We start from the raw sequence: 14,212 nt of genomic DNA on the forward strand, positions 1-14,212 counted from the left end.
TAGGGACAGCGTTCTCAACACTGAATCCCCTGCTCTGTTGTCTACTAGTGAATTCCAGTCAAACAATAACTAGAGCCTAGACAGATCTGCATACCACTTGCCTGTAAACCACTGAGGTAGTCAGGGAATCTGCACCTGTGCACTGTGCCTGCAAACAGCACCTGCGAATAGTGCCAGTGACACATTCCTCACTTAGATACAGCTGAAACACCAATACACACTCTCAAACCAGTGGACCTCTTTCATTCACCTGAAAAACATTTCAGAAACCAGAAAAGGACTGACACAGTCTGAAGTACAGACTCCAGAAATAAGCAGTGAGGGTTACAGATAAGCAGATGGCTAAAGGCTGGCAGAAGAACACATGCAACAAAAATCAGGACATCATGGCTTCACCAGCGGCCCCCAAAATCAATGGGCATTTCAATTCATTGGAAATACAAGAAAATGACTTTAAAACTATGCTTATCTAGTTATTAAAAGCCCACAAAAAGGAAATGAACAAATTTCTCAGAGAAATAGCCACACAAATAAAGGCACATAAAGAGGAAACAATTCTTTCAAAGAAATAGACACACAAATAGAGGCAAATAAAGAGGAAATTAACAAAGCCTTCAAAGAAATAACCACACAAATGTAGGCAAATAAAGAGGAAATAAACAAAGCTGTCAAAGAAATACAGGCAAATACAGCCAAACAAGTAGAGTCACAATTAGCAGCATACACAGAGGCAGAGAGGAAATTAAAAAAAAAAAAAAAAATAGAAGCCATCATAGAAAAGCAGGACTCCACATTCAAACAGATGAAGGAAATGGTGCAAGGCATGAAAACAGAATTAGAATCAATAAAACATGAACAGAGAAAACCCTGGAGTTGGAGAACTTAGAGAAATTATCAGTAACCACAAAGGTAAGCATCATCAATAGAACACAAGAGATGGAAGAGAGAATCTCAGGTGCTGAAAATACACTTGCAGAAATTGATACGTCTCTCAAAGAAAAAATAAAATAAGAAAAGTTCCAAACACAAAACATCCAAGAAATCAATGACGCCATCAAAAGACAAAATCAAAGAATAATAGGAGTCAATAAAAAAGGAGATACCAGGCTCCAAGGTCTGGAAAATATGTTCAAGAAAATCATAGAAGAAAATTTTCCCAACTTAAAAAAGAGATGTCCATAAATGTACAAGAGGCCTACAGAACAGACTAGACCAGAAAAGAAACTCCTCATGTCACATCATAGTCAAAACCCTAAACCCACAGAACAAAGGAAAAATATTAAAAGCAACAAGGGAAAAAGGCAAAGTAACATATGACGGTAGACCTATATCCCCCAAGGAAATTGAAGCAATCATCAACAATCTTCCTTCCAAAAAAAGCCCTGGGCCAGATGGTTTTCAGCACAGAATTCTCCCAGACCTTCAAAGAAGTGTTAACTTCATTTCTTTTCAAACTATTCCACAAAATAGAAACAGAAAAAACATTACCAAACTCATTCTATGAAGCCACAGTCACCTTGATACCTAAACCACACAAAGACCAAACAAAAAAAGGAGAGAGAACTTCAGACCTATCTCTCTTATGAACATTGATGCAAAAATACTCAGTAAAATACTTGCAAACTGAATCCAAGAACACAGAAAAGATATTATCCACCATGACCAAGTAAGCTTCATCCCAGGCATGCAAAGGTGGTTCATTATACGAAAATCCATCAATCTAATCCACCATATAAACAAACTGAAGGAGAAAAAAAAACCACATGATAATCTCCTTACATGCTGAAAAAACATCTGACAAAATCCAACACCCATTCATGTTTAAATTTTTGGAGAGATCAGGGATACAAGGCACATACCTAAACATAGTAAAGGCGATATACAGCAAGCCTATAGTCAACATCAAACTGAATAGAGAGAAACATAATTCAATCACACTGAAATCAAGGACAAGGCAAGTCTGCCAACTCTCTCCATATCTCTTCAACTTGAAGTTCTAGCTAGAGGAATAAGACAACTAAAGGAGATCAAGGGGATACAAATTAGAAAGGAAGACGTCAAAGTTTCACTATTCGCAAATGATATGATAGTATACCTGAGTGACCCCAAAAATTCAACCGGAGAACTCCTTTGGCTGCTAAACACTTTCAGCAAAAGTGGCTAGATGCAAAATTAACTAAAAAGAAAAAAAAAATCAGAAGTCCTCCTGTATACCAAAGACAAAATGGCCAAGAAAGAAATTAGGGAAACAACACCCTTCACAATAGCCACTAATAACATAAAGTACCTTGGGGTGACTTTAACCAAGCAAGTGAAAGACCTGTTTGAAAAAACTTCAAGTCTCTGAAGAAAGAAATTGAAGAAGATATCAGAAGATGGAAAGATCTCCAGTACTCCCGGATCAGTAGGATTAACATAGTGAAAATGGTCATTCTTCCAAAAGCAATCTACAGATTCAATGCAATTCCCATAAAAATACCAACAGAATTCTTTTCAGACCTTGAAAGAAAAATTCTCAACTTCATATGGAAAAACAAAAAACCAGAATTTCCAAAACGATCCTGTACAACAACAGAGCATTTGGAGGTATCTCCATCCCTTATCTCAAGCTGTATTACAGAGCAATAATAATAAAAATTGAATGGTATTGTCATAGAAACAGAATGGTGGATCAATGGAACCAAATAGAAGACCCAGAAATAAACCCACACACTTATGAATACTTGATTTTTGACAAAGAAGCCAAAACCATTCAATGGAAAAAAGATAGCATCTTCAACAAATGGTGCTGGTCTAACTGGATGTCTACATGCAGTAAAGTGAAAATAGATCCTTATTTATCACCCTGCAAAAAACTAAAGTCCAAGTGCATCAAAGACATCAACATAAAATCAGACACAATAAATCGGTTAAAGGAAAAGTGTGGAAGAGCCTAGAACTCATTGGCACAGGAGACAACATCCTGAACAGAACACCATCAGCACAGGTTCTAAGAGCAACAATCAATAAATGGGACCTCATGGAACTGAAAAGCTTCTGTAAAAGCAAAAGACACTGTAGTCAGAACAAAAGAACAGCCCACAGACTGGAAAAGGATCTTTACCAACCCTATATCTGACAGAGGGCTGATATCCAGAATATATAAAAAACTAAAGAATTTAAAAAGCAACAGATCAGGCAAATCCAATTAAAAAATGGGGTATGGAGCTAAAACAGAAAATCTCTGTAGAGGAATATAGAATGGCAGAGAAACACTCTGTTAAGAGATGCTCAACATCCTTAGCCATCAGGGAGATACAAATCAAAACGACTGTGAGATTTGGCCTTACACCCATCAAAATGGCTAAGATCAAAAACTGAAGTGACAACACATACTAGAGAGGTTGTGGAGAAAGAGAAACCCTTCTCCATTGCTGGTGGGAATGTGAACTTGTACAACCACTTTAGAAATCAATTTGGCTCTTTCTCAGACAAGTAGGAATAGTGCTTCCTCAAGATCCAGCTATACCACTCCTAGGCATTTATCCAAAAGCTGCTCAAGTACACAACAAGGACATTTGTTCAACCATGTTCATAGCAGCTTTATTTGTAATAGCCAGAACCTGGAAACAACCCAGATGCCCCTCAATGGAGGGGTGGATACAGAAACTGTGGTACATTTAAACAATGGAACACTACTCAGCAATTAAAAACAAAGAAATCATGAAAGTTGCATGCAAATGGTGGGAACTAGAAAAGTTCATCATGAGTGAGGTATCCCAGAAGCAGAAAGACATGGTATATACACATGGTATATACTCACTTATAAGTGGGTACTAGACCTGTAAGATAGGATAAACATACTAAAACTTGTTCACCTAAAGAAGCTAAACAAAGAGGACCTGGGGTAAGATGATCAATCCTCACTTAGAAAGACAAATGGGATGCACATTGGAAGTGGGAGAAAACTAGTAGCAGGACAGGATCCTACCACAGAGGGCCTCTGAAAGACTCTACCTAGCAGTCTATCAAAGCATCTCTGAGACTCATAACTGAACCTTTGGCACAGTGCAGGGAATCATATGAAAGAGGGGGGAGTTAGTAAAATCTGGAGAGAACAGGAGCGCCACATGGACCAAATATATCTGGGCCCAGGGGTCTTTTGTGAGACTGTTTATCCAACCAAGGATCATGCATGGATATAACCTAGAACCCCTGCTCAGATGAAGCGCATGACAGCTCAGTATCAGCTAGTAAGTGGAACAGGGACTGTCTCTGACATGAACTCAGTGGCTATCTCTTGACCTCACCACCCCTGAGGGAGGAGCAGCCTTGCTAGTCCACAGAGAAGGACATCGCAGTGAGTCCTGAAGAGACCTGATAAGCTAAGGTCAGATGGAAGGGGAGGAGGACCTCTCCTATCAGTAGACTTAGAGAGGGCCAGGGAGGAGATGAGGTATGGAAGGTGGGATTGGGAGGGAATGATGGAGGGGGCTACAGTTGGGATACAAAGTAAATAAACTGTAATTAATATAAAAAATAAAAAATTAAAAAAGAAAAAGAAAAAAAAAGGAAAAGAAAAGCAAATGAAATGACTGTTCCTAAGTATGATGGAGGAGGTTTATTGTAGATATGAAGGAGAGCATAGCCATACTGGGCTGTGCCATGTGTATAGAGGGTCAACAGCAAGGGAGAGGGCAGAGACGGGAACCAGGTACAGCAGCTAGGAGCTCTAACGATACAAAGAAGGTGGTTAACCAAATATCTGTATTATATAAGGGAGGCCATGGGCTGGAAAGTTTAGGATAAAAGCCAGTATGGGAGCCAGGAGGGCTCTGTAAATAGGCAGGAACTGAGGGATGCAGGGAGAACCTGGTGGCCAGTGTCTGCTTTGATATGTTAAATAGGCAACTCAGCCTTTTGTCCCAGGTCTGAAGCCTAATAATGACAATTGCTTTTTTATGTGTGCTTTAGCATTTTTTATTTTGTTTGTTCTTATAGAAGAAAAGAATATGAAAGTGGAGAAAATCTGGGAGGATTTGGGGGAGGGCATGAATATGATCAAAATGTATGACGTGTTTTTTAATGTTCAGTTGAGGAATTTTCAGTATGTTCACAAGATTTATTGCACAGTTCATTTTAAAACATTGTCATCACGTCCCTCCCCTCCAAAAAATCCTGTGGTCTTCATATACCCTCTGAGTCCTTCCACCTTGCTCTAGGCACCTGTGCATCTTTTTTACAACGGTAAGGAGATTTGCCAATATTGTAGTATTGTAGTATTCTTATAAAAGAAGCATCATGAAGGCATGTGCACTCAGTTTTATACCTTTCATTAAAAACAAACAAACAAAACATTAGACATCAAGTCCTGAAACTCATTTATTGGAATGACTTTTTTTAATCCTGAGCGTCACCAGAGAAAAACAAATTCCACCATTTTGGGCCAAATTTAAAGCCAGTTTTACTAAATATTAAAAACTGGCCAAAAGATGGGCTTTGGTCAGGATAATTCCCTGTAATTTCCCAGATGGAATATCCGTGAGCTACATGATGCAGGGGTTTATAAGGACAAACTTATATACTATCATACTTTCCTATTTCCAAGAACTATAGCTCCCAGAATTCCAGGAAGTTACCTGGTCGTTGGGCACGAGAGCCTCACAGGTTTATTCTGGTTGTTACAACTGCACTCCACAGCAAGGGTTGGGCATCACCAGTATCAGTATGTAAATATGTGGCTTCCTGTTCATATTGGTTTTTTTTTTTCCTTTTGTGTAGTTGGATAACTTTGCAGATTGCTTCTCTCTCAAAGTCCACTGCCTGTGTCACTAATTACAGTAGCCTTGCTGGATAATATGTTCACTCAATGACACTTCTAACTTGGGTGAAAGAAAATATAAAACTTAAGGGCGTGGGGCATAAAATCAGTGGACCTGATGTGTTCCACAAGGAGGCTGAAAAAGTTACAACTTTGAAACTTAATCATAGTTGATTGCCGAGTGATTTTCATAAGCAGGAAAAGTTTCAGAACAGTGACTGGAAGAGAAAGTTGCTGCCAGCCTAGCCTCTCTTCTGCCATGCCCTTTTTTATGACTTGGGAATATCAGGTCAATCGTTCTACCTAAACACATTTCTCCTTCTGTTTTATACCTTGAAACATTTTTCCTTCCCAGAGATAAACTAAATATGAAAGATTAGTGTGCTATTTGCTTTTTTACTATCAAACTCCTTTATATAATCCACAAGCCAGTCTTCTATCAGATGTGATGGCAAATATTTGGTCCTGTACTGTTGCTGGTTCTCACTTTTTTTTTCACTTTTTCAGTAGTACCTTTGGTGCATAAGATTTTTTGTCTTACGTTTTATTTTAGTTATACTTTTTAATTAAAATATAATTATAACACTTTCCTCCTACCCTCTTCCTCCAGCCTCTCCCAGCTTTCCTTTTTGTAACTCCTCCCATGACTTCCAACTCTCAAACTGATAGCACTTCTTCCCCAAATATTGTCACATAAGTATGTATATGTGCATATATGCAAATACAACCTCCTGAGTCTTCTTTTCTTGTCTGTGTGTACGTGGTAGGGCTAACTACTTTGTCTTGGACAGCCAACTATTGAGCTCATCACTAAGAAAGACAAATTCTCTTCTCTCAGCAGTCATTAGTCAGCTGTAGGTACTTTTCCAGGGGTGTGACCTTATGAAATTTCTCCTCTTCCAGCCATTATAACAAGAGACTGCATCAAAGCAGACTTTCTGGTACTGGCTCCTGAAATCTTTCTTCTACCTCTTCTGTGATGTTACCTGTGACATAGATCAGGAGCTGTGGTACAGATGTATCCGCTGGGACTGGGCTTTCTACAGCATGTTACTGTTTTCTGTGAGATTTGCTCTAAAGAAAAGCTTCTTTGATGATGGGTGATAGGTACATTTATATGGGAGTATAAGAATGTGATTTGGAATGTAATTTGGCCTTAGTGTAGTCTAGCAAAGTGATGGTAGATTCTCTACAATCTGTAACTTTACAAGACTTCCTATTGTGTAACAGTTTCCTCTAAGATTGAAACATTCTGTTCTGCAGGGAAGCTCCTTAAACAAGAAGGTCAGAAACTCAAAATAGCTTCAGGAAGACCCTGAAACTGACCAGATTAACAAGGGCCCTCCCTCCCAGAGTAGCAATAAGGCTCCAGAGAGTGACTCTCAGACAAATCAGGATGCAAAGAAGACTCAGATCAGACCAGCTTCCTGGAAGAAGCAGAAAGTAAGTAGCTGAGCTATTTGGAAGTTTAGATTAACTGAATCACTAAGTCACTTAAAAAAGACATTTTCAACCTGTTGAATGGCCTGCAGGTTTTGCAGTGTGGTACAGCTTCACCATTTTTGTGAGTTGTCTGTCACTCTTGCTGGGGTAGGCTTTAGGCTGTCTTTGAGTCATTTATGCTCCTATAAGTCACCTCCTACCCATACTCCTATAAGTAAACCCAATAAAACTTATTGGTTTACCAAGTTGGACTTCGGTGGTATCTGTACTTTGGTCTGCCTTAGGCTCCCTCTCTGAGGTGGATAGACATGTGTATAACATCTCCACAGGAAAAGTCCTTCTAGTACCAGCTATGGCTTTCATCCTCTTGAATAATCAACATGTAAATGTTGCTCTCTGTACCTTTATGGATATGTTGTCATGTTAGTCATTGCTGTGGTTCACATGTATCATAGGCAGGTAGTACTATTAACTGCTTTCCTCCCTTAGCAGCTTGCATAGTATTTTCTGGTACTTATGGAAGCTGGACTGCAATAAAGAACCTCTCAGATTATATCCAGTTTGTATCAACTGAATTCTTTGTCCTAAGTGTGTGGTATCTTCAAAATTAGGAACATACTTTCACTCTGGCAGGCAACTGAGGGCAATAGCTATAGTCTACAATGTTTTAGGAAGTCTACATTGTTTTAGAAAGACTACCATGATGAACTGTTGGGAACTAAGCCCTGGGACCTTTCCTAAGAGCCTGGCCCGCCAGATAAGCACCAGAGGTCAGTAGGCCATAGTTTCTTAAGACCCATTGTTCCCAAAACTGTTTGCTTTGGGACACATCCGTGACCACAGATGTTATCTTTGGGCCTTGTAACTCTTTAACCCACCTTCTTAGCCTTGGGAACTTCCCACCTCCCCACCAAGGGCCTTGGTATTTTTCCACTACTACTCCCCTTTTCTCGCCCCTCTCCCCCGCCCTGCCAGAACCGTGCTTTAAAAGAAACACTGAAGCTCAATAAAGCTGACACTTGACCTGCAACCGTCTGCTTGTATCCTTTCTCTCTCTCGCCCATCTTTTCCAGGATTGACCCCCTTTGCCCCCACGAATAACTAGGTCCCGCGGGTCGGGGCAATGAACAGTTCTAAGGATATTTCCTGTGCTTGGTACTGGAGTTTATGTTGGTCTCTGGTTCTTGTGGGATACATTGCCATCTCTAGTGGCATGATTTCATTTAGGCATGTTCTTACACTTATATGAACTGCTTATAATTTTAGGTAAATATAAAAGGTTCCTTGAGCCTTTTTCAAACAACCTTGATGTTATTGGTCACTTATCCCTATTTCTTCTGTATTGTCCTCTCTTTGCCTGCCCCCAGTTGAAATCTCTCCTTATTTTTTCCATAAATTACTTTACATCACTGTATTTTTTTATTCCCCTCTTAGGCCCCTCACCCACCCCAATGGTCCCTTTATATTTTTCTTATTTTTGTGGTTATTTGATGTTTCATACTCACACCTGAAGAAGTGCAGATGCACTGCAAAAAAAAAAAAAAAAAACTGGAGATGAGAGAGAACATGTGACATTTGTATTTTGCAATCTGAGTTACCTCATTTAATATAGTATTTTCTAGTTTTACTCATTCACCTAAACATTCATAATCTCATTTTTTTTCAGTTGAATGGAATATCATTTTGTATACTACTATATTTTCATTATCTGTTCATTTGTTGAATGATATTTGGGTAGTTTTTATTTCTTACCTAGTGTGAATAGTGGGCAATGAACATGGTTGAGCAAATATCTTGTGGAGTAGTATGTTCATTCTTTCGGGAATGTGCCAAGGAATGGTATATCTATCCAGGTCATATACTGGATTATTTTATGATTTTTGAGAAATCTCTGTTCTGATTTTCACATTGGCTGCACCAATTTTTATTCCCAGCAACTATGAATGAGAGTTCCCTTTTCCCCACAATCTCTTCAACATTTGTTAGTTGTTCTGTTGACCTTAGCTACTGTTATTAGAGTGAGATGAAATATCAAAGATTTTTCAATGTACATTTTTATAATAGCAAGGATACAGAACACATTTGAGCTAATTTTTAGTCATTTTTGTTTCTTCTTTTGAAAATTCTCTGTTTAGATTCCTAGCTCACTTGATAGTTTGATCTTGTTTCCTTTGACTCTTGTTTTGAGTTCTTTACATAGCCTGGATATTTATTCCTTTTCAGATGAATAACTAGCAAAGATTATGTCCTGTTCTGTGGGTTTCTTCTTCACCAAACTTACTGTTTCCTTATCTGTACAGAAGCTTTTCAGTTTTATGGGGTTCCACTTGTCGATTGTTGGCCTTAATTCTCAGATAAATACAGCCCTCATAAAATTTTCAGAAAATTATTTCTTATACCCAAATCGTGCAAGGTACTGCCCAAGCTCTCTTCTAGCAGTTTCAGTGTTTCAGATTTCACGTTGAGGCCTTTGATCTACCAGAGTCTAGTGTTTGCAACGCACGATAGGTATCAGTCTAAATGCACTGTATACATGTGGATATTCAGTCTTTCTAGCACCATTTGCTGACAATGCTATTTTCATTTAGCATTTTGCTTCTTATCAAATATTAGATGAATGTATTCATAAGTACTCATGTTTGGGTCTTGTTCCATTGATCTACATTCCTGTGTTTATTTCAGCATCAGACTGGATTTAAAAAGAACATTATTAATATTTTATCTCTATGATGTGTCTTGAAGTCTTGATTAATAATACCACCAGTATTATTGTTTTTTTCTCAGGCTTGCTTTGGCTATCTGGGGTTATTTTTTGTTCCATATGAATTTTGGAATTTTTCTGTTTCTGTGACTGTGTTTTTGGGTATTTAGCTTGATATTGCACTGAATCTGTAAATTGCTTTTGGTAGGATGCCATACTCGCAATATTAATTTTACCAATCCATGAACACACTATGCCTTTCCACTTTTAGTGTCTTTCTCAATCTCTTTTCTTTTGTATTTGAAGTTTATATGGTGGAGGTTTATTGTCTTTGATGATATTGTATTTGTGATCTCTTAGTGTGTTGTTGGTGGTGTATAAAAAAGCTACTGATTTTTATAAGTTGACTTTGTTTCCTAGCACTTTGCTGAAATTGTTGATTGTCTAGAAATTTTCTGGTAGAATATTTGGGATCTCTTATGTATAATATTATTTTATCTGCAAATCAAGTTAATTTGACTTTTTTTTCCTGTTTTTATCTCTTTCTTTCCCCCCTCTCACCTTTTCTTGCCATATTGTTTTACCTAGTGAGAAACATAATATCTCTAATTTTGATGAATCTGTATTTTCCACTTACCATTTTTGGGGGATGTCTTTCTTCCAAGGCTCCTCAAATTTCTAGTTGTGAATCTATAGCCTTGCTTCTCCTTTGTAAAATGTTTATATACATTTTGTCTTTTTTTTTATTTGTTTTCACTTCATATTTAGGTATATGCCTGAGACTCACTCAGCCTATCTCACAGCAAGTGTTTATACTTTCTCAGGACTATGGCTGCTGGAGAAATGTTCAGTGGTAAAGGGCACTTGCTCCTCTTTCAGAGGACACAGGTTCACTCAATTCTGAGCACCTACATGACAACTCACAACTCTAACTCCAATTCTAGGGAATCCACATGGTGCACAGACAAACATCCAGCTATTTATATATACACATAAAAAAAACAAAAACAAGAAAACAAAACAAGGCCCAAGGCCATGGCTACAGAGATGTAGGGACTTTTATCAGTTCTGAGCCCTCATCTCCTTTACCTGTATAGGAGGAGTCCAAGCTTCAGGCTGTGTCTTTCTTCCAGCGATGTGTTCTGAATAATCTTCAGATGACATCTCTAGCAGAGATATGATGCCATCACCTTAGGAGATAATGATGGTTACATATTATTTTAAGACATTTTACTTTTTAAAGTTAGTATTTGTTCTCTTGCTTCTCTCTCTCTGTGTGTATGTATGTTATACTAAGTGATGTAGATGTGCTTGCAAAGATTTATAAGATTGCATTTGCCCATGCTCTTATGGGTCTTGCATTTGTGTAGTTTTAAAATTTTATAGAGGTGGTACATGGAGGCAAGCATTACTGTTTTTTTTTTTTTTTACTGTTTCTGTTTTTTAAGCTAATTGATATAAATTTTATTATCACAGAGATACAAAAGTGTGCGTTAGAATATTTGTAAATTTCTGTAAAACATCACAAAATGAAACTCTGTGCCATTACATATGTTTGTGATGCCTGTTACTGAAATACAGAAGCAGGAAGATGGTGAGTTAAGACTAACCTGGGCTATACACTGAGACCCTGTCTCAAATGAAACAGAAAGTTTCAAAGCAAAGAAAACAGAAACAAAGGAAGATTGGTAATGGACTTAGATCTCTCCAGTGACAGTTTTGATAAATAGGAAATCAAAAACATTTATTTTATGCACATGAGTGTTTTCCCTGTATATATGTCAGTGCACCACATACATGTCATGCCTAGTGCCTGCAGAAGTCAGAATAATGTGTCAGATACCCTGGAAGCTGAGTTACAGATGGTTATGAACTATCATGTAGGTACTGGGAATCAAACCCAAGTCCTCTGCAAGAAAAAACAGTGCTCCCGGGCAAATTTCTTAGTAAAGTAATACATAGACACATGTATTTAATGGTTTTCTCATGGAATTTGCATTCTGTCTCTGTTTTCCAGTGCTGGTGGTGCTAGAGCTGGCTTTTTAAATCATTGTGGGTATCAGACTCAGGACCTCATGCTTTCACAGCAAGCACATGCACTTCACTTACTGAGCTATCTCCTAGCCCTATTTCTTTCTTCTTTTTATTTTTCTTTTTTGAGACACAGTCTCACTATGTAGATCAGGGTGACCTTGAACTTAGAGGTATGCTTGCCTTGGCCTCTGGAGTGCTGGTATTAAAGGTATGCACCACCACACCTAGTTCCAGCTATATATTTTTTTTAAAAAATAAAATGACATAAATGTCATAATTACCACATTTTCTGTTGTTTTTTTTTTCTTTAAAACAAGTTTATTGGCATATTTTTTATTTTAGGCATCTATTATTTGTATTTAGTAAACTCTAGTGTCACACAGTTCAAACTTGAGCAATAAAAATCCAAGTAACAAAGCTACTCTGTAAGCTCATACTTCAGAGCATAACCAGTTAATAGGAAAGGCCATTGATGAGGACAAACAAGAACATATTTACTCATATTTTAAACTTCTTCTAAGTACCTGTAACACAGTTTAGAACCTTTGCAGAAAGGAAAATACTTCTCAGGCATCATAGTTTTGAGAACATGGCAGTAACTCATGGAAGAGCCCCAGGTTCTCCTGCAGGCATTTTACCTTTTATTTTACATAAAATTCCTAAGAACTTCCCATGAGGTTTTAGAGCTTAAAAAGTTATATGCATACTCCAGTTATTCTTGAGTGAAGTGAGGCATGGCTAAACAATAAAAACATGTAGACCTGACTGGTTTCCTTTTAATAATTCGGCCCATAGGACCGAGTAAATTCAATAGCCATCAGTTCCCTTATTTTCTAGGCTGTATTTTCCCAGAGTCCCCTTTTCTCTTGCACTCGAATAGGCTATGAAATTTGAACTTTTCCTTTTAGAGCCACCAGTTCATTCTGCATCTTTAACATGCTGTTGTCATAATGAATTCCCTCGAGGGCCTTCTGCATCTCCATGATTTTAGACACTGCCCTCAGCATATCGTCTTCCATGTTAAACATTTGCCTAGTCAGGTCTTCCATTTTCTGTCCCCATCAGATCCTGAGGGACCTGGAGAACAGAGTGGATTGCCCTTTCTATAGCTGGCAAGTGTGCCTTGCACTCTTCAACTTTGGGCTCGTAGTTGGAAAGTTCACTAGTGAGATCTTCATCCCTGGCTAGGAGTGTGTGCTGCTCTTCCTCTAGCTTCTAAGCTGCTCTTGCAGCAGAGCCAAGCTGTGCCTCTAGTCTTAGATTTTCCTTCTCTTGCCTGCTCACTGCTCTGATGTTTCATGGTGTGCTGTCTTCTAAACCTTTTAGTCTTTCAGAGAGCAATTTTATTTCGTCCTCAGCTGAATTAATTTCTATGGTAACTTGAGAATGTATATGCTTTGCTTCTGATTTTAAAATGGCTGTAATATCACTCATTTCTGCCAGTGTCCTCTCCCAGAAGACTGTAAGTTTCCAGAATTTCTCAGTAAGGTTTTGCGTCTTTTGTGTGAACGTCTCTTCACTATTCTCTATGTCACATATATATCTTTGGAGGCCAGATACTTCCTGTTCAAACTGGGTCATCAAAGACATGGATGATGTAGCTTCCTGCAAGATACTTTCAGTAGACTGAAGCTTATTTGAAATTAAATTGATTTTACTCTGTAGTCCTTGAAACTCGCTGCTCTCTATTTGCAGTAACCGGTATTGATTTTCCATCTTCAAAAACTTTTCTGATTGTTGAAATACAAGCCAGGCCAGGCCCAGGCTGGTCGCCAGCTACAGCAGGCTGAGCCTGGTGCGGGGGTTGGGGTGAGGGGTCCTGCCAGCCCGCTCTGCCCCGTGCCTCCAGGGTCTTCCCGCCATTGCTCGGCGGCAGAGCTCTTGGGCCCCAGCTTCTTCCCAGCTCTTCACCTTGGACATACCTGAAGCCCTCAGGATCTCCAGGCCAGGGAGGCTTGAAGGGGTAGGGGTGGGAGGGGGAGACAGGACGGTGGGACATGGCTACAACGTTGTTTCAGGAGGCCTTGCCCCTCCCCTTCTTAGAGTTTCTTGATAATAAATATCATTGATGGGAGTACTGAGGGACACTTCTTTATTCTATATTAGAGAGGCATATTTGTATTTCATCATGTAGAAAGAAATCTGAATATGCATTAAGTAGCCCAGAACATCACACTGCTTACAGTTTGTTTGTTCTTAGTTAACTTTTAACCTAGATGTAACACAGATGGGAA

General features: G+C 38.7%; 1 pseudogene; it reads right to left on the minus strand.

Annotated features, from left to right (window-relative positions):
- Positions 1–12,785: 12,785 nt before the first annotated feature.
- LOC110565117 (inhibitor of nuclear factor kappa-B kinase-interacting protein-like) lies at positions 12,786–13,977 on the minus strand (annotated as a pseudogene).
- Between the last annotated feature and the right edge of the window lie 235 nt (positions 13,978–14,212).

The sequence above is a fragment of the Meriones unguiculatus genome, assembly GCF_030254825.1.
Source record: "Meriones unguiculatus strain TT.TT164.6M chromosome 16 unlocalized genomic scaffold, Bangor_MerUng_6.1 Chr16_unordered_Scaffold_43, whole genome shotgun sequence".
Lineage (NCBI taxonomy): Eukaryota > Metazoa > Chordata > Mammalia > Rodentia > Muridae > Meriones > Meriones unguiculatus.